Here is a 22,060-nt window from a genome sequence, read left to right as displayed (position 1 = left end):
AGTCTGGATTCGTGCGAATCTATCTTAATTATATGTCATCGGATATTAGCCTTCCTTGCTATAACCCCTCTCGTGTATGCTTTATTAACTACAGTTCCCCCATTGACTATGATCTCTCCATGAAACAGGCTATTCAAGGAGTTCCAGATGAACTTTGACCTATCAATTCCCCACATTTTTGCTGAAAAGTACCAACAAGTCAATTGCAATAGAAGATTTTTCACTGATGGATCACGCATTGATGGGTTACATTCCATTATTCCAAATGTTTCTTCGAGAGCGTGGTTCAAAGGTCTGGATGTAAGTTGGGGATTCATTCGAGTGATGTCAAGACTTATGTCCAACCACTACTCGTTAGACGCACATCTCTATAGAATAAACCTCGTTGACAGCAATATATGAGGTGCAGAACCGGTTATGATGACATCGATCACGCAGTTTGGTATTGCCCGGGTAATAACGCCTCCAGAGCACGACTATTGGGTACCCTAGTGGCCCGAGGTAGACAACCCTTTCGTGAAGTAAGAGATGTATTGGGAACACGTGATCTTCCCTACATGCAAGCGATCTACGAATTCCTTTGTTTGTCTGATGTTAGAGTTTGATGTGACTATCCCCTCCTTTCCAAACAATTTCCCGCCATTGTGTCCCAGTCTAATTTTCCTCCTGTACCTGTACTACTTGCCCCTGCCCAGCCAGGATTTGGTCAACCGTCCGAGAGTAGTATCTGAAGGAAGCTTCAGAAACCAGTTTCCTACCTAGATCCTTCCAATTGAAATTGTTACCTATTAACCTCGAGCCCGCCACGAGTAATTGGTACCCAATACTAACCTAGAAATACTGCTATTTAAAATGTAAATCAAACATTACTGATTTTGGCTCCGCAAAGTGTCACACACGACTGAGCCTAGTAAATAAACGAACTAGTTAAAAAAAAATAAAAGCATTGTGAAGAGGAATAGAGAGAGAGCAGGATTAGTATTTTTCATTTTATTCCACTACCTCATTTGCTTATCCTTGACAGATACGCGTATTTCGTCTACAATGTGCAGACTTCTTCAGTGTATTGTACTAGTACAAGACACTGAAGAAGTCTGCACATTGTAGACGAAATACGCGTATCTGTCAAGGATAAGCAAATAAGGTAGCGTAATTAAATGGAAATTACTTATCATTCCCTCTCTTTTAACATAGGTATTCCACTAAGACACCCACATTCATCAGGATTTATTTTGAAGATAATTCCAAGCGAACTTTGAGTAGAATTTAAGGTATGGGGTATGGAGAGAATTCTAAGGTTGCTCTGCACTATCAGTTTTGTTTGCCCTATCTCGGCAATATTATGCCCAAATTCGTGCATTCGATTGCTCGACAACATATTTTACTGGCATCTCAGTAGACATTTCTTTTGTTTACTGAGATTCAGTGAATCATTTTCCGAGACTTAGCAACTAAACGTCACTTCTGCTGAGCACTCAGTGAGAAATGATTGCTGTGAGCTCGGCTGTGCAAATCTCTGCTAAAATTGCCGAGATTCGGAAAACAAATTGAAGCGTGTGGTAACAAAATTAGAAGGGGATCTTGAAAAGAATTGCTAAGGACAATAAGCTAAAGCCAAGGGAGGAAACTAAAAACAAGTCGCTTCCCAGAATCACAAGAAAAAAGAAGAACTATTATGTTTCTCACGAATACTTTTTAAAATGAAACTTTTCGCTGTAGTATAATCAATCAATTAATTCTTCATGTGTTCCAAATTTAAATTAAATTGCATTTAATTTTAACCTAGGCGCTCCACTAACTAGCCTTATTTGTTATGATATATATCTAAGTGTCTTAACATTGTTTTTACTTTGGCAATTCAGTATTTTAATCAGGTTTTCTATACCTGCATGTCAGTATGAAAGTTGTCATCTATAAAAGATATTAATCGTTGCAATTGAGTCTCAACATTCGAAACTCGATGTAGCTGTACGAAGCAACTTCAAAAACATCTTCAGAACATTGATCTGAATCCTTTGCACTGCCTTTTTTGAGGTAGTGCAACAACAAGACCATATTGGCACAGCACTAAGCATTGTTTGCCTAAAAAATTGTTTAAATATTAGAAGTTTATTTGATTATTGGATTTCTTGTTTATAAGAGCAAACAAACACTTTAAATATTTAATACATTTGGCTTGAATGCCCTCAAAGTGATTTTTAAAAGTTAATTTTTGGTCAAGCTGTAAATACGAACAGAAAATATCTTTCATTTCATTTTCATTTTGATTACTTGAAGTTGCACAACTCCAAGTAATTTTGCCAGTTCATCTTTGATCTGTTCCAGGGATTCACCACTAGGCAGTCCTTTCATGACAACCTTGAACACACATTCAGTTTTGGTGACGTAAGTAAAAAAATTGTGCTGCTTCTCAGTAAGATACTTAAATCTGTCCAATGTTTCAGCCAAAACACGGCATTCACCCCGACGTCCAATTTGTAGTGAAAACTTAACTTTCTCGATGTTCAAAAGTTCTATGCGAAAAGCATGGAAATCGGAAGTGGTTATCACAATAGGGGGAATCTTTTCCTTCTTGGCATTAAGCCGGGAAAGTTTACTAGAATTTTTCTTGGATGATGGATCATTCTCATGATCCGTGAGCAAATCAAATTGAATACTCAAATTAATTTCATCAGAAGGGTGATTAAGATATTGCCCTTTTCTTTTGCGTTTGAGCGTCATGGTGGCAGAAGAAAGTTTCTCCAAATCGACTATAAGAATCGAAGAGGAATTTTCCAAATCGATATCCAAGCAGGATTACCTCGTGTAGGATCGAAGTGGAATAAGAATCGAACTAGGTAGAAAATGTGCAGGTAGTATTTAGCACTGAAAAGTGCTATTTGAATTTGTTGTAGTTTTAGGTAGCAGTAAAACTTCCTTCTGCAAAAAGCAAATAGATGCGCACGGCAAGAAAGCACGATGCGGACTGAAATAGTAAACATTGATAACGGTTAAGAGGTCACGCAAATGGTTTGAAGTTTGTATGAGAATAATGGCAAATTACTATTAAAGATTCTTGAATCTCCTTACTATTGTTCTATCGTTGGTTTTATTTGTCAGAATGCTGTCTAAATTTTATTAGGTGGTGTCATGACAACGATAAATAAAGCTTTTCCTTTGGTTTGTTTTTTTCCGTCGATCTTGTTTTCCGTGCTGAGCACCAATGCTACCGACGTGCCAGGAAGGCAGCTCCCACACCTGGACCCTACCTATCGACCCATCAACTCATGAACCGGGGACCAACGGCTTTACTTCCCATCCGAAGGAAGGCGTGATCAGAGATGTTATGCCTCAGAACATCCCGGCGGCGCCGACTGGGATTGAACCCAGGCCTGCTGGGGTGAGAGGTAATCACGCTTACCACTACACCACCGGCGCCGTTATAAATAAAGCTTGTAATAGTAGTGATAAAATTGGTGTTCTTGTCAGGGACGCATAAAATTATCCTTTTTTCGTTATTTTTTCACATTTTAACAAACAGACTTGTTGGTCACTGTCATTGCAACCAAGTATTACCGCGTTTGAGCCACTAGAACTAAAATTAGAGCGATATTTGTGAAATTTAAACTGATTCCCATTTAAACTTCAAACCGTTTGCATGACCTTAGAGGTTTAGAATCTTCTTCAATCTTTATCATACACACTAAAATTATTTTACAGATTTCTGTAAAATTTTACCGAAATCTCAACAGCTGAACGTTCGGTAAACAATTTTACAATTTTCCTGTAATTATTTACAGATATCTGTGAAAAATTCACAGATATTTGTGAAAAGTTACAGGAAATCTGCGAAATTGTTTACCGAACGTTCAGTTGTTGAGATTTCGGTAAAATTGTACAGATTTCTGTAAAAAATTCTAAGTGTGTAATATCCTTAATAATAACAAATATTTTTTACAGAATAAAGCACCTTAATGTGCACTTTTTGGGGAGATTGCTACTTTTCTTAGAACAAAATTGGTATCTTGCACATTTCTACTCATTTACTGAATAAAATTTAAATACAGTGTATGGCCACTGGTATGGTGAGCGAGTGAACTATCGCTCATTTAAAAGAGCAGTAGTTCCGAGGGGGGCGACACATGTAAATCTCAAGTTTAGATGCTCAACAAAACTCACACTAGCGAATCTATCTTCGAAAAATCTTCTTTCATTTGCCGCATCTACTTGCATCGCTCATCATCTTTTTGCAGGAAATCTTCAGAATCGTCATCGATCTTCTTTCTATCTCTATCTACTCAGCATGCGCGCAGCTAGCCACAGCAAAACACAATGTTTTTTACATCGTATATAGAGTCGTCCCCCTCGATGCGTAAGGTGAAATCAAAGTTTAAAATTGAATGTCACAGATAGAAACATGTACTTTCCATTTTACCAACTTTTGCGTTTATCATCTCCCTCAAGCTTTCATGTGGTTACGCGAGTGCCTACGGTTCACACAAATGGTGTAATCATTTGTATAAGCAGCTGTATAGCAACATGCACAAAGTGTCTATGTGCTAAATGTAAGCAATGGCTTCCCAACCAACATTGAATGTTGGATAAGAGCTTATTCAGGCAAAAATAAGCTTATTCAGCTTAAAATATTGCTTATTCAGCTGTTAATCAACTCAAATTGTTTGTTGGTTTTAATCGTAGATTTCTCGCAGAACAAGTAATTCGAGAGCAATCGACGTTTAAGTTATAGTTAACATTTGGCGCACAGACCACTTTTACATGTTGCGCGATAACTGTTTATGTTAGGGGCTTATGGACAGTTCGTTACTCGGTATTCGCAAAATACTTAATAATGATTATAAAATACTCAATATTGACTACAAAGTGTGCATTTTCGAGGGAAACTGTGACTCCCCGTAAAATGAATAAAATATGTTACATTTTATGAGTATTAGTTATTCATAAATGAATACTTACTACTCATTTTTGTAGTTGTAATAAGTCATAAATGGGTAAAATTTTACTCATTTAATCGGTAGTCCCAGTTTTCCTCCAAAATGCTTACTTTGTAGTCGATATTGACTATTTTATAGTCATTATTGGGTATTTTGCAGTTTCAGTGTAGCTAACTTTTTGAAAATTAACATCAGAAAACTGTCCAACTTCAAAATGTATCATCCATCTCGGTAGCTTTATTGCTCTTTTGCCCTCAAATAGCTGTTTTTAGCAAGTACCTACCGCTAAAAAGTGCTTTATTCGACTAAGTCTTAAACCAGTCTTCGGGCCCCCTTCTCACTTTTCCCAATCCCATTAATGGTAGCGAATTACTGCCAACATCTTTATAATTTCATTCCGTTATGACGCCATTATGGGACCAGAATTCTTGTGGCTTTCCACTGATTTTTCGCTTTTCCAATCTTTCTGCCGTTAAGGAGGCAAAAAATCCACCCTGAAATTGCACGAGATTTCGATAATTAATTTGATAAAACTTTTAATAATTCATTTCCTCCACCACGATTCATCCTCCCATTCCAACGTTCCATCATGCCACATTTATCTGTGGTCCTAACTACCCGGTAGAAGCTTTTTCAGTCACGCTAGCCCCCCCCCCCCCCCCCACAACGAAACTTGAAACATTTCCGAAAGAACGCACCGTCAAGTTATCGTTATTAAAACGTTTAATTACACTCAATGTCGGTACATTAGCCGTCACGAGTGGGAAAACCTGCTTCTCTCTCCGCACCAAACTGAAGCCAAAGATGAGACAGTAAAAACAAAAGCACTTTTTCCATTAAAACTTTTGCTCCGATTAACGAACTTTGAGCGATTTGTGGGTGCAGGAATTCCGTGCTTCGGCCCGGGATGGCCGGTTCCTATACTCTATTAGTGCTGTTGTACGTCCAATAATGAAAGGATTCTGTCTGTTCATTACCGTTAATTGCTTCTAGTGAAATGGGAAGCCAAAGAAACTTAATTCCACCTAAAAGAAGTAGTGTGGGAGGGCGGAATTCTGCCAGATTGATGTTTCAACGAGAACATGATAGCTGTGGTAAATTCCAATTTGTTGAAATTCCATTTTTCATCCCACAACAAGAGCCAGGCCAGGGTGTAAGCAATCATGTTTTGTCGAAAAGTTGTCGGTTTGTGGGTGGGTTTCTCTGGCTTTCCATCGTTATTGGGTGTTTCAGTTGTTGAGTTAATCTAGCGTGAATAATGGTGCAGGTGAAACGAGAGAATCATTGATTTCACCTCTCCTGTCGCAGCTTCATCCGCCCTCGACAGCCGACACCGAGAGCGAAAATAATAGCAGCAAAAATCCATCAAAAACATGGAAAGTAACATCATTCCGGTTTTTTTTCACGTTGAGTGTTGCACTACCTGTGTTGTACCAAACAAGGCAAAGAGGCGGTTGGTGGTGGAGGCTGCTGAGGGGGAAATCTCTTCAGGCTAAAATTTATGATAGTTGTTAGCAGAGTGAAAACTCTTGTAAGCACTCTCGGGGAAAGTTTCTGTTTTTGCACATTCTTAGAAGAGAATTTCTGACGAAGAGGATTGTAGGTATAGACGCATACAGCAAAACATTGAGTGCCATAGAGAAGTGGTGTGTTTCTTTTTAATGGTGAATCTGGTTTTTACTGGATAAATAGGAGATGGAAATATATCCACTTTGACATTAAGAAGTAGATTATTGCGGGCCAATTGACATCAATGAAACTTATTTGATTTTTTTTTCGAATGATTCTGCAAATATTTGACATTTTTTAAATCAGTCCACATTACGTCACAGTAAAAATATATTAATCCATTTTTGAAAACCAAATAACATAATACATAATAATATAAATCAGTGCCAATATTGCAAAAGAGCGAAATTGCTATTGAGTATTTCCAGCCCAAATTGCACATACAAATTACCATTTGGCTCGACCCTTTCCGAATTTAATGAACCGTTGCTTAAATGTTTATTACAACCCAAGTTTGCAATTTTTCATTTAAATATATATATTTTTTCTCAAAAGTATGTTTTTAAAACGGCGTTAAAAAGATAAATAAAACGTGGATTTACTCGGAGCTTCCACCTCCTATGATTTTCGTAAAATATGAAGCGAAGAAAGCTGAACCTTTGTCCTAAAAGTTGGCGGAAAATGTTAACCAGTAATACGTTTAAATATTTTTTTTATTTTTTATTTTTTTTAATTGAATTTTGTAACATTATTAAATTGCACATATAAAAGAAAAAATTTAACAAACATGGATTTTATGCATTATGTTTAACAGATTAACCTGTGTATATTTTTCCCAATTCAAGCCGTTTTCAACTTATTGCGAATTTAATGTGTAGGAAACTACGAATTTCCAACATTTTGTATCTTTTTCGAATGTTCGCGGTCATGTTCAGCAATGAATTAAAATTGAATAGGTTAGATAATGATTATTCTAATTAGTAATATTAGTATCTATTGTCAAATTTAAGGTTGTAATTTCAAAGATATTCATCTCACGCTACTGGACCAAAAACAAACAAACAAACAAACGACTTTATGCCAAGCACTGTCGAATTCTTTTTATGTCTAGAAGGGCAACTACAGCTTCAAATTTGTACGAATTAAATTGGTAACTTTTAAGAGGCCACGAGTAAATCCAAACTGCTCATCTGCAAAAAAAAGGAGTTCGTTCGATGTGAAGCATCAGTTCTTTAAAAGTTATCTTTTCAAAAAGTTTACTTGAGCTAGATTTCTATCCGGCTTCAAAATTGAAACAACTTTTGCATTTTTACATTTATCAGGAAAGTATGCCAAATGAAAACATCTGTTAAATTATTTTACCAAGAAAGACAAGGTATTTCCTGGAAGTTTTTTGAAGAGGATATAACAAATTCCATCATCGCTTGGAGCTGTCATATTTTGATTTATTTTAGTTATTAGTTACTTCGTCCAAATCCCCAGAAATCATCAAAAATCTTTTCCCGAGTGAAAATATTCAGAAAATCCAGAGCAAACTGATTCTCAATAGGTCTAGTCAGAACCAAACTGAAGATATGGGAAATCTCGAAGTGCTTACCAAATTTCTGAGCTTTTTTCGAAGTAGTGATAAAAAACTCACCACCTTTTTTTAGCGTTGGAATAGGCTTTTTTCAAAATGTGTATGACCTTTCAAAAAGGTTTGGAACTCGGGTCTAACTTCGATACATTATTTTCATATGTCATGTTCCTTGGGGCCTAGGGTCACGCAATAACCTTTAACTCCAAGGCAGGCAACGGCTGTAATTAAATTAATTTCATTAACTTACATTAATTACACAGTGTCAGTGCTGTAAATTTTCATATCATTCGATTGAAGATGAACCACTACAACCATTCAATCAATTCTGTGTAAACGAATTCTCACATGACCATAATTTGAAGAGCCCCTTTCTCATTCGAAGCTCATTGTCACTGTCAATTGAGTCACTCAGTATCATTTGATATACGACAGTGGAGTATGGAAGAAATCCAGGAAAATGGTCCCGAACAGACAAGTCGACCCGATGTCGGATCAATGTAAGGCTAATTTAAGGTCGATGTCGACCCAATGTCGTGTTAATGTCGGGTCAATTTTGGGTTTATGTCGGGTCAATGTCGGGTCAATGTCGGGTCAACATCGGGTTGGGGTTTGATAGAAGTCAGGTTGGTGTCGGGTTGGCTTAGCTTTTTCGCCAGAATGTCGACCAGAGCTCCGTTTGTGTGTAGGTTACACTCAATCGAATGATATATAGCGTTTCTCAAATGAGAATGATCCATGGCTTCGTCAAATGACTAAGCAACTGATATCACCCATTCGGAGGAGGTCCCCTTTGATAGCGAATAGCTACTTTTCTCATTTTCATCAAAAATGTTCAAATGATATTGAGAATTTACAGCACTGCACAGTGTAGAACATTAACTACTTTTTAACTACATTAATTACAGTTGAAATATCGTAATTTAAGAACACTAATTACATTTTCAAAACTTTTAATTAAATAAATAACGGATAGATAATTTTAATTACAGTCAGTCCTACTTCAAAATGCATTAATTACTTTAAGTACTTTTGATTACATTTTAACTTCAACGCACCGGTTCTTTGTATTGCGTGCCCCTCGCTCAGGGCAAAGAATCGCTTTTGCGCTTTTGCTTTGTTTTAACAAATCCCGCCAGATAATTTTCATGGAAGGATCGCGTGTTCTTTGATATTGCCTCCTACGGACATTTTTCAGACAGATTAAAAGCTGAAGATCATCGGCTATTATAATTGAATCAATTTTAACCAACATTTTGGTAATGAGGCAGCTCTTGCTTCAGCTATAGAAGTAGTCAGAGATTCAAGAGCATAATTAACATCATTATTGGTTTGCAGAGGAACACACTTAGTAAAATTGATGTAAATTAAGGTGCTCCGAGACTGACAAATACGAGCGTCAATTTTGACATAAAATTGAATCATAATAGACGCGGAATTCGGCCCAATCAAACGTACTTTCTAATTTTTCAGTCTCGGAACACTTAATTTTACATGACATGTTTGTTTACGTCTCATCCTTTAGGTCAAAGATGGATTACGTCACGTGTAAGATTAGGTATTTCTAAGTGTGAATGTTTGGATCAAAGCAATATTCAATCAATGTTCGGTAATGCTCCTAATCTGCTCTATGGTAATTGAAAGTGGAGCTGTTGGGATTAGAAATTATTTCTTGAGGTATTTCCAAAGTTACGGAAAGGTGATCAGAACCGAAGTCAGCATGGGTAACCAATTAGCTACAAAGTTAACATGAATCATTTAATACCAAATCAATAGCTGATGGATTTCTTACTGAAGAAAAGCATGTTGGACTGCTTGGATATTGAATAGTGTAATAACCTGCTGAACAATCATCAAACAGAATATTACCATTGGAATTGCTTTGAGCATTATTCCATGAGCGGTGCTTTGCATTAAAATCACCAACAATGAAGAATTATGTCCTATGACTGGTAAGTTTTATAAGGTCACCCTTGAGCATTTTTTTTTTGCTTGCCGACACATTGGAATGTCAAAAAGGCAGCTATAAAAGTAAGTTGCCCAAATTTTGTTTCGACAGAACTCCCAAAGTTTCAAAAACTTTTGTTTCAAATGAAGAAAGAATTTGGTTGATACGTCAACACTGGCATCATCAAGATGAGCATTTCGATAAATGAAGTAATTTGTGTCCATTTTAACCTTATAGTCTGGATTCAGAAACGTTTTAGTTATAACGGTAATATACACGTTATGAACTCTTAAAGGTTAAATAGCTCCTCCTTATAATATTTAAGATATCGAGAATTTCAATTAAAAAAATTCAAACATAGAGTTGGTTTTCATCATATCAGTAATCATGTCAATTAATGATTTCCGTACAAATTATATTTAAGGAGCAGTCAAGCTTACTAAGTAAAAATTATCAAAATTTCTGTTAGAATTATATTGGCTAAAATTTTGATTTCTTCCAGCTGCAATAGCAGCATAGGTAGCTCTATTTACTCACTGAATATTGATAGAACCAGGAGAACAATAATAGATGAAGAATTTAAAAAACCTGAAACGTGGATGCGTTTCCTACCTGTCGCTTGGAACGAGACTGTAGGATCACTTTGCGAGTCTTACATTCCCAAAAATTTGATTTTTGGTTTTCACCACAATTACCACATGTAGCAATTTTTGGTTCCGTGGCCCCATCCCTGGCATTTACGGTACTGGGTGAGGTTTTGGAAATTTTCTTCAGTCTTCCTTCACTCGGACATGGAGCATAAGGCTAGCTTTTTCTTAGGCCTTAAGGTTGTTTAGATCACTTAACTTGAAGTGAACTAAATAAAAAAAATCATTCGAAATCCCGTTGCGCGAATCGCCAGGACGGAATTTCATTTTCATTTTGATTACTTGGAAAGGCTCAATTCCAAGTAATTTAGTAAAATCTTTGATCTGATCCAGGGATTCACCACCGAGCAGACCTTTCAAGGCAACCTTGAACAGACGTTCAGTTCAGTCGTAAGTGAAAAATGTGTGTTGCTTCTCAATAAGGTACTTAAGCCAATACATACACGGCATCCAGTAAAAATTTATATTGGACGAAGCCGGCATTAAGCCGGGAATTTTTAATGGATTTTTTCCTGCATGATGAAATATTGATTGCTCAATAGAATTTCATCAGAAGGGGGATCAAGCAATTGCCCTTTTATTTTGCGCATATGCGCCATGGCGGCAGAACCAAGTTTCTCCAAATTGCCTTCAAGCAGACTACTATAGTAATCCGAAGGATCGAAGAGGAATTTTGCAAATCGATAGTCAAGCAGAAGGTATAAATTTTACAGGAAGTAAGAGATGAACCAGCCTCTGGCTGAAAGCTTCGCTAATAAACTTAACCTAACCTTTACAGGAAGTGCTGTTAAAATTTGTGGTAGCTTTAGGTAGCAGTAACACTTCCTTCAGCAAAAAGCAAATAGATCCGCACTTAGAACTTCCATCCATGTCCCGGAATGAAAATCCCGGGATTGTTACATTTCCCGGGATTTCCGAATCCCGGGAAATTAATTTAAAAAAATCCCGGGATCGCGTGTACTCGGGATTTTTTTTTAAATTTGAGACTCTTTTACCACTTTAAATCTTTCTTGGAATATCTGTAGCAGAATTTGAATCCAGAACTTTCACATCTAATTAAATATATCTCTTTCCTTCATAGCTGATCGAAAACCATTGAAATGCATTGTTAAGATGTTTGGAAGTACGTAGTACTAGTCTTAACTGATGAAAAGACTCGGTATTTGCAGTTTTTAGAATCCCTCCTTAGATTTGCAAGCGGAATCTTGTAAAATGCTTACTCCTTCTGGAGGAACTTCTATATGTCACTGACTACTATCTTGGCTTCCAAAGCTCTCCCTGGCTGTCCTTCGTTACGTTGAAAGGTATGCATTACCTTTACCCGTTAGTATGTAATCTACACTAAAAGAATTCCACACATTTTTATTGACGAATTTCCATGTAAAATTCCACATGATTTTCATGTGACCACACATAAACAGAATCCACCCAGAAGCACACATGAAATTTATGAGTCAAATGAATAGTATGTGTGGTTACACATGGCATTTATGTGTACACATATTAAGTATGTGTCCGACACATAGATATCATTTGTTGATCACATTGCAAAAATTCATGTGTGGGACACATAAAAACAATATTTGAAATTTTATCAGTGTATGTTATCCTAAAGCACGGCAAAATATTTTTTACAAATACATTCATAAAAGAAATTATCCACCATAATCATCACGATCTGCACGGACTATTGTGAAATTTGGCTGACAAACATAATATCACGTCCCATTAGGGAACTTTTTAGATGTCAAGAGACATTCATTTGATTTCAGAGAACTTCATAGAAGTTCGTGGAACTTCGTAAAAGTTTAAACCATCATAGATCTTCAGGATAATTCGTAGAATGTTAAACAACTTCGTGGACGATGATTACGGAACATCGCATGAATCATTTGAAATTCGTACAAGTTCAGCAAGCTGGGCAGAAATTCAGTTGTACCTATCGAAAAATTAAAAAATGTAAGCTATGGAAAAATGTTTGAAGTACTGGGAACTTCGAAGAAGTTGACGAAAAATCCCAGGATTTCGAAGAATATTCTACATACTCAGGGAGCCTTATATATCTCAAAGCCTATGGAACTGAGTTTAAGTTCAAGAAACTTCTTGATATTCACGGATTTGTGATGATATCTCAGGATACTGTTCAAGACTTTCCAACTTAATCAAGTAATGTTCTGAAGATATGCAAGTGTTCAAAAATTCAAAAGACGTCTTTTGGACATCCTTCCCAGACGGAAGTTTGATTAGAGAGTATTTAAAGGATATACAGCTGGTCGGAGATTTAAAGACCTCTGGATATTTTTCAAGACTTCAGGTCGATCAATTATTATTCTTAAGATATTCAACTGCTCATAAAATTCAAATAACGTCTCTAGATAGTCTCTCAAGATTACTGGTTGCTCAGATATAAGTAAATTCAGGTTGATCAGAAAATCTGAAGATCTTAAACTGGTCAAACATTCAATTGGCTCTCTCAATATGGCAGATCGGTTAGGAAGTACTTAAAAGATCTCTAGCTGATCGAAGATTTCAATAAAGTGGACATTTTTGAAGGCTTCAGGTTGATCAAGTATTATTGTGAAGATATTCTCCCAAAGCTGATAGTTGATCAGGAAGTATTCAAAAGATCTCCAGTTAATCAAATATTTCCGTGAAGTCCTGTGAATATTCAATTGGATCAAGTTTTATTCTGAAATATCCGATTTTGGTTACATTATTCATATTAGACATATTCAGGAAGAAGCTTAAAATATGCAATCAAAAACTTCATTTATTTAACAAAAATCTTCATATGCCAGCTTACAATTAAAAAAAAACATCGGAAGCCTGCTTCAGCTTCCGCATGTCTTGAAACAACTTCAGGTACCATGAAATGTCTTCAAAATGTCTGCATGAAAAAATACCATCACAGAATTTTTTGAAGAAATCTAATAAATAAATATTTCCCGAATCCCGGGATGGTGGAAACCACCGGGAAATTGAAGCTCTATCCGCATTGCAAGAGAGCACGATGTGGACTGATCCAATTTGAGTTTATTTTCATAATAAAGGTACACTAAACCACTTAAGTTTTGTGGATATTTCAGACATTTCTAAGCATGACACAGTAGCAGTTCAGTTGCTTATCTCAAAATTATTATAATTTTTAACGTCGCAAATAACCGTCCAAAAAGTGTATTTTTAAGCCAGATGGGGCGGCATCACAATAGAAAAACATAAAAAATATTTGCCAACCTTTGTAGATTTAAAGATAAGCATAATGTAGAAATTGAATAGCATTATTTTGCAACTTCTCACGGCAAAGGTCCTTGTGATTCAATTGGAGGTACCCTTATGAGAATGGCACCAAGAATAAAGTTGACTAGAAATACGTCAAGTTGATATTGACCAAATTTTGACCGTATCACCCTTTAAGCAACACGAGCACCATATAACGAACCCTAAACAACTGTATGACTGGGCAAATAGTCGAAAAGAAGATCTTAAAAAGGCTGACAAGGAATTTGATCCGATTTTTAAGAAGGTGAAACCAATTCCTGGAGCTTGAAATGCTGTACAGTAATGACCCGATTCAAATAAGGTAGTGGAATTAAATGGAAATTACTAATCCTTCTCTCTCTCTCTCTTCATGCAGATATTCCACATTCATCAGGACCAAAAATTTGATAATGGCGATCCGAACATAAATTGACGACGATCTAAAAATTACCAGTTACTTGGGAATATTGAGTAGGACAATGGCTTCGTTACATCACGGGATGTTTTCAAATCATCAAGTTAGATACAACACATCGATGTTCTTATACATAGGATAGCAGGTCCTACTGATACTTGCCTCAGACAGTAGCAATCCGTTGGAAGCTGTTTATCCACTTCTGTCGGTACTTCATCTATCATCATCGGGCAACAACAGCCCCGAGCACGGTACGGCTTCAAACACAAGACGCTGCACTGCTGCTAGTGTATACATTCTCAAATTACTCAAGCTATTTGCCTTCTTCCTTGTTCCATTTTAATCCCTTATTTTCGCAATATAAATGTAAATTAACCCACCGTCGACGATGACGATGAAGACACGACGAGTAGGTGAAAAGCTCTTCCGGGAAAACTATTGGATCTCCGTGTATGGCAACCGTTCTGTTTCGTATGCCGGAGATCCAAGTTTATATGAAACCAGTTTTACTATATTTAACAACCTACTACCTAATATTCCTAACTAAACTAGACCATAAGTGTTCATAATACATCGTTCAGTGGTAAATTGAACATTGTTGTACAATTAAATAATTTTGAAAAATCGGTAACGGAAAATCATGCTTTAATATCTAAACATCTATATCTCAAGCTTGAGTTATTAAATAAAAATATAAAATATAACAGCACTCAAATAGAGACTCAAGCATACCAAATTTGAATCCGAACGGTACCTTCATGCTGTGTGCATGTATGCTCACGATCACAAAAGCGGAAAACGATTATTGAAGGAATGATTCCCTACTATGAATAGCGATGATCTCTTTTTCCATGCATGCTTTTACCCACTCATGCACAGTGTTGAATATAAAGATGGTTTTTGAAAATCTTCCGCACATTTGAGCATAATTTCAGGAACGATGTTCCCGTTGCCAGTTTAAATACAATAAGGTGCTTGCAGCGATTTTCTGAACTGTATGGAGATATATTCAAGAGCATACATCACCGAAAGTTCCTACTTCATATTATGTTCATCATAAGCAAACAAATGAGCCGGGGGAATTAGGGTCCCCGGCTGCCACACACTTTCCCAAGGATAATTTTTCACACATTACTCACTCCCGGGACCACCCAAACATGATCCGAAACCATCCATGACTAGTGTGTTGTAGTCCTAGGGGCAAAAGCATGGAGCTCATTCACCATGTATGTATGAACTCGCATCTCTGAATAAAAGGCAAAAACTTTCCTCTTCCGGGGGATGAAAAATCGCGAGGTGGAACAAAAATTTCCAAATGATACCGGGTACGATTTATGGGCAGTAATTCATTTCGTTGCGTCCTGGCGTTCTGTGTGGCTTTGGATTTGGGACGGTCAAACATCGTAACCAGAGCGGTTGAATCTCCGATACAAAGTTGCTCATTTTTAGCCGATCCAACTGCGGCCACAGGCCGTCAGGAAGTCAAGTGTAGAGAGTGATTTTTTTTCTGCGTGCGGGTATTTCCGTGGTTTGCTCCAGTTGTTCAGAATTCGAACCCATTTATAAAATCTAACAAATAGTTTTTGATTACAGCCAAAAATGTACTACCGAAAGCGGAGAAAAAATGCAGTATATACGAAAACTTATGGCTTACGGGGAATTTTTGCACCCACATCCATTGGGAAATTTTCTATCGAAAAAAAAAACATTCGAAACCCGGTGGGCGGAGATGGACGTGCTAGTAATGTGTGCGGTGAGTTTCTGAACTTTTGCAATATGAGTTGGAGTTGCGATGAATGAAAAGGACGTCGTCGTCATCGGTAGAAAGCACAACACGAACAAACAAAAAGGGTGGAAAATTGATGAGTATTATTTTTCTCTTCTCTTCGCGGTTGATTCAATTTTCCACGATTCCTACTGCTGCCGGGGATGCGTGAAACTTGATTATGGAAAAAAGTTTTTATGTCGTCACATTAGGAATATAGCCCCATAGCCAAGGGCGGTACAAAAGGACAACAATCCATAGGAGCGATGTCCAAGCACTGTCAACGTGCAAAATAGAGCTGATTATGGGATGAAATCTACAAACCAGAATAATATACTTAACCTGGGTGTAATTTGCGGTACACAGAAGTCGTCTCTATTTCACACACTTGAATCCATCCAGATCGTGTTATCTGCATTAAGTGATACGAGCAAAGAATCAAAAATATCTCCAAATGGAAAAAAAAACAAGTGATCAACGAGTTGAACGATAACGCTTTGTCAATGGTTGAAAGCAATAATTATACAATCTTATTCCTTTTTTTTTTTCATGACAAACAATATTTCCAAATAAGCTCGCTCGGGCCGGTAGAAGGAAATGACCAATTGGTTGGCACAAAGTAAAGCCGAAGATGATACACGTAGTGATGCCACATATACAGATTTATCTGTAATGATACAGATTTGTTTAAAAATTTTGATAAACAGATTACGGATTTTTTTAAATATATATTTTTTTTTATTATACATCCTTTCTTCCTTTGGAGTAGGTACAAGCACTTAACCAAATACAATTTTTTCTTTTTTTATTTTATTATCTTCGTTAATTTTGAACGGGCTTCTAATGCTCAGATTTATGATTGCTCGTTAGAAGGGATGTTAGTTTTTCATTCTTATTGTTTGATTAACCATGTCACATGTTGACAGATATTATGATTTTTTTATTTGTCGAATCGGTAAACAAGTCGTTTTAACAACCCACAAGCTGATTAATTACAGTTTGTGAGTCAAGGAGTCTACTGAATATTTTGACATTTGACTAGCGTAATATCAGAAATAAAGAATATTCTATGCGATTCTACTAAGCATCCAAATAAAAGTTATGTGCTGTGACAAAATACAATGAAGTTCATAAAACATATGAACAAAATTAGTTCAAATTACCAAATGATTAGATTAAATTGAAATTTGGTTTGATTTGAAATATTTGATAAAATGAAACATCGAGCATATAATTTTTCAACTCATATTCATAAATTTAATAGAGGAACACAAATGAAACCATCCCAACGTTGTTCACGAAAAATACTGAGTACACTTAGGTATATAGGTTCGAGCCACAGCTAGCAAATTCAATATCCTTTTAATCTGCCAAATGATTAGATGAAGTTGAAATTTCGTTTGATTAGAAGAATTTGTAGCGCCGCCGGTGGTGTAATGGTAAGCGTGATAACTTCTCACCCCAGCAGGCCTGGGTTCAATCCCAGTCGGCACCGCCGGGATGTTCGGAGGCATAAAGGAGGGAAATAAAGCCGTTGGTCCCCGATTCATGAGTTGATGGGGCGATAGGTAGGGTCCAGGTGTGGGAGCTGCCTTCCTGGCGTCGGTAACATTGGTACTCAGCAATGTTACCGACGCACTGGTATTCAGCACGGAAAACAAATCCAATGAAAAAAATAGAAGAATTTGAGAAAATGAAACATAGAGCATATAATTTTACTACTAATACTAATACTCATAAATTTTGAATGCTTATTTTTCATTTTCTAAAATTGTTGGGTAAAAAAACAAATGACCTGACAAGGAGTTTCATAATCTCGAACATAAAAATTCAAATTTTACGAAAGTGTGATTGTTTCTTCATTCATTTTTTTTTTCAGGTTTGTCTCTTATTACTGAGACTTGATTTTTTTGTATTTTTTTACTTTTAGAAAAGATACAAATCACTCAAAATAAAATAAAGATTCAGGAATAGATTAATTCTTTAGAAAGCAAACTTAAGTCATTCTTCGAGATTCTAAACTAGAACAAACTATTTCTGAACTTCAACTGAAAGAAAATCCGCAATAAGTCTGGATATGGACACTGGATACACGTGTGTTAACGGGATTTTTTTGTAATGTAATTTCTCGATTCCGATCAAGCTATGTCCACCGACAAACCGACATGAAACTTAAACTTAACTCTTGATCGAGAATCTATAACGGCCGATTCAAATGTGCAGCGATCCCAGCTGTCAAAACCATAGAAATGTTTTATAATATATAAAATAATTTGTCCGAAATTACGAACCAACTCATAAATTTTGTACCCGTGTTCTTGGCTAGGCTAAATATTTTTCGCGAACACGGCGGCAGATGTCAGTTTTGTGCTTTGATCAGAAATTTCATTGTAATTTGTATGATCATTCATGTCGGTTTGTCGATGCTATGTCCTCAACCGTGTAGGTATATTGCAACAAAGCAAGCAAGCAATATGTCATTATCCTTCTTCCACTCCGATCGAGCTGTGTTGCAGATAAAGTTTGTCGTAGCAGTCGTAGCAAGCGTTTTGTCTGTATCGTTGGTTGCTTTATGTGTTTGGATTCGCTGGATACGAGGTTTGCGCTGAATCGTTCAGAAGCGTAGATGTTTGCTACTGCTATTCTTCGATACAATCGATGTAAATCAGTGCCAACATTTCAAAGGGGCGTAATTGAATTTGGAAACAATGGCTTTAGCTATCGATAAGTCCATCCCTCCAAATTAACAATGCTAGCTGGTAAAGGAAACATTCACCTACCTGCTGGTGTCATTAATCTTCATGAGTAAGTTTTAATTTACGAGAAATCGACGGCTAAAGTCATTGTTTACAAATACAATTCCGCTCATTTGAAATGTTGTCACTGAAATATTTACATTATTTGACAAATCTCAGGTAATCATGACAGCAGTTGGTCTCTTTTCTTCATTCATATTGATTTCAATAATCAAACGTCATGATTACCTGGGTTTTGTCAAAAAAGGTAAATATTTACGTTGTTTGTACCAAAGAATAGTAGGGATTGTGAATCAAAGACGTTTTTTTTTGCATTTTTACAACAAACATTTCAGGAGCTACTAGACGCAAATTTTCCGTAATTTCTATTCCGTTTACTTAAAACAACGATCCTGACATGATGTCAGATGCAGTGTTGTCAACTTTTCATGGAGTACGATCCGTAGATAGGTAAATTTATTTCCATTGCATTAATTATCGCTAAATTTAATGACCATTTTCAAAAACAGTCATTCAACAAGTAGCATTTTTTTAAAGTGATGTGCGGAGGATGAGCCAAAATTTTTAGAATACTTAGAATTTATTCGGCACTATAAAAAAAATCCCTAAATATCTGGAAAATCCGTAGAATTCTATGGTCGATCCGTAGTAAATCTAAAAATCTGTAGATCTACGGATCAACCCGTAGAACTGACCACAATGGTCAGATTCTAAGAATTACGCAAGAAATGATCCTCAAAGCATATCGTATAAACTTCCTCTGAGCAGATTAAATTTGAACTATTCAAAGTATCTTGAAACTGACACCAGATGATGAGTAAAGCTAGAAGTGTGCAATTGATGAAACAGGGCTTAGATCTAATTTTGGGCCTACTAAGCACAACCCGCGGCTTACTTCTATTTTTCGAGCGAATTCAATGTTTTTGCTGCAGATGACTTCTAAATGTATTTACCTTTCCGTGCGTACCGTAAGATTTTATGAAGAGTAACTAATTGTTGAAATATTGTTAAAAATCAAACACTGCTTCTTGACCCCAAAGTCGGTCTACGGATTCTAAATTCGGCCTATTTAACGCATTAAAACGCTATTGAATTCACTTCGGCCTATCGGAAGAAGATGAAAATTGATTCGTTCGGAGCGCTTCTTTTGTTTTTGAGAATAATGGGTGCAAACATTCATATCACGAGTTTTTATTGACATCGTTCGATAGCTTTTTAACTAAAGAATCGTACCAAACGCAAAATTGACTAATTAACACCGGAATCATGGATGCATTTGATGTTTTCTACTCGATAGGCTCAAAATAGACGATTAGGCCGAAGTAGTTCTCTACCCTACGTCGTGAGAATGTCGGACAACAATCCCGCAACAATGGTATTTGGCTCAAAACAGACTGATATAAGAACTCATTTTATTTTTGAATTGTTCTATATAAGAGGTAAAATATCAAAAACACAAAGATTGTGCAAAATAATCAGCACTACCAAAATTTTGCCCAAATTTAAAGTGTCAAAATTCCATGAAAAATTAACCGATTTGGATAAACCTGGAAGCGTTCAACGGGGCATTTATTCAAGTGGGGCCTACCTTAGCTCAGTCAGTATAGGCGCAGCTACAAAACAAAACCATGCTGGAGGCAGCTTCTATTCCCGATATGGTCTAGGCATTTTTCTGGTTGGAAAATTTCTCGACTTTCCTGAGCTTAGAGTATGATTGTACTTGCCACACAATTATACTAATGCAAAAATGGTACAGGCATCGAAAGCTCTCAATTAACAATTGTGGAAGTGCATCTAGAACACTAAGTTGAGAGCACGCAATAAGCTAATATGCGATAACTGATAAGCTTGAATTGCGGATGTTTTTAGATTATATAAAACGTACAATTTGCCGGTCGTTGATAACTTTGAGAGGAAGATTGAAAATCTGTATTTTTACATTTGTCTCAAAAATTAGGGTCAAACAAACTACTGGTAGAAGATATTACATCGGTCTTCTTGAATACGCAAGTTGTTGTTAATTGAAACATTTTGAGACTCACCAGTTACTTTGGTTGCTCTGTGGTAGGTTTCGGATAGCCTCGGTGAAACCTCTAGAACTTGAAAAATACCAAAACCGGTCAAACATTACAACAGATTGCATGTCATTTTTAATCTTTTTTTTTTATGTGGTCACATCCGATCATGTGTGCTTTGTTAATTGCCTTCAGCTCGGTTAGTGCTCTTTGCCGTTACCGTTGGAACACATTTTTCGATAATAATGGTCGAAATTTCAAGCAATCTTTGTGTTTTGCCTATCTCGAAGGGAGTTCAAGGCCAAACATGAGCGAGATTGCAAACTTCGTTAAATCATTGGATGCGAATCATGGAGACATACACACCACATATCGAATTGCTGAGGAGAAGGCGACCGTCATAAAATTTCAATACGTAGCAAGTATGCATTATGCCCTGGCGCATAACCCGGAGCAACTATGTTTTTCCATATGCTAATGGAAGGGCAGTGGAGGTACGAATATCGCTTGCCGGGGGCAATGTACAGAACTTCCGACTGTACGATCTGGCACCAGAAGTACCAGATGATGATCTTACGTTGCTGCTACGGAAATGTGAAGTGTATGTTATGTATGTTATACGAGAAGTTCATTGCAATTCCATTAATTTAGGGAAAATATAAAGAAATTTTGAAAATTTCCCAGATTTCAGGAAGTCTTTGTTTGTTTGTAATCTTAAGTAATCTTAAGAGAAAATTAAATAATTTCTGGAAAATTTCAGGAATTTCTCGGAAGTTCAAAGAACTCCAAGGAAGTACAGTATTAAAAACATCAAGAGAATCACAAGAACTAGATTGAAGTTCCGAGAACATCAGGGAAGATCAATGAACCTCAGAGCAATTCTTTTAGTTTCAGGAAAATTTTAGAATTTCACAGTAGTTTCGAGAAGATGAGGGAAGTTCTGAATATTTCGGAAAGTTCCTAGAATTGCAATAACTGAAACTTCAGTTAAATTTCTCATGATCTTCCGGGAAGATAGAAGAACATCAAGGTAATTCCATAACCTTACGGAAAATAGCAGGATAATAGTAGTTTCAAATATGAAGGGAACTTCCAATAAGGTAATTGTAATTCCATTAATTTCAGGAAAATAGAAAGACATTTTGAGACGGTCCCAGGTTTTCAGGGAAGTCCAGAGAGTTTCAAGGAAGTCCAAATATCTTTCAGAACTTCCAATGTCTCAAGCAAAATACGAACGCTC

This window comes from Ochlerotatus camptorhynchus, unplaced genomic scaffold (genome assembly GCF_037179485.1).
Source record: "Ochlerotatus camptorhynchus isolate MF236.1 unplaced genomic scaffold, CSIRO-AGI_Acam_v1.1 ptg000054l, whole genome shotgun sequence".
Classification (NCBI taxonomy): Eukaryota; Metazoa; Arthropoda; class Insecta; order Diptera; family Culicidae; genus Ochlerotatus; species Ochlerotatus camptorhynchus.
This window is presented reverse-complemented; position numbering follows the sequence as displayed.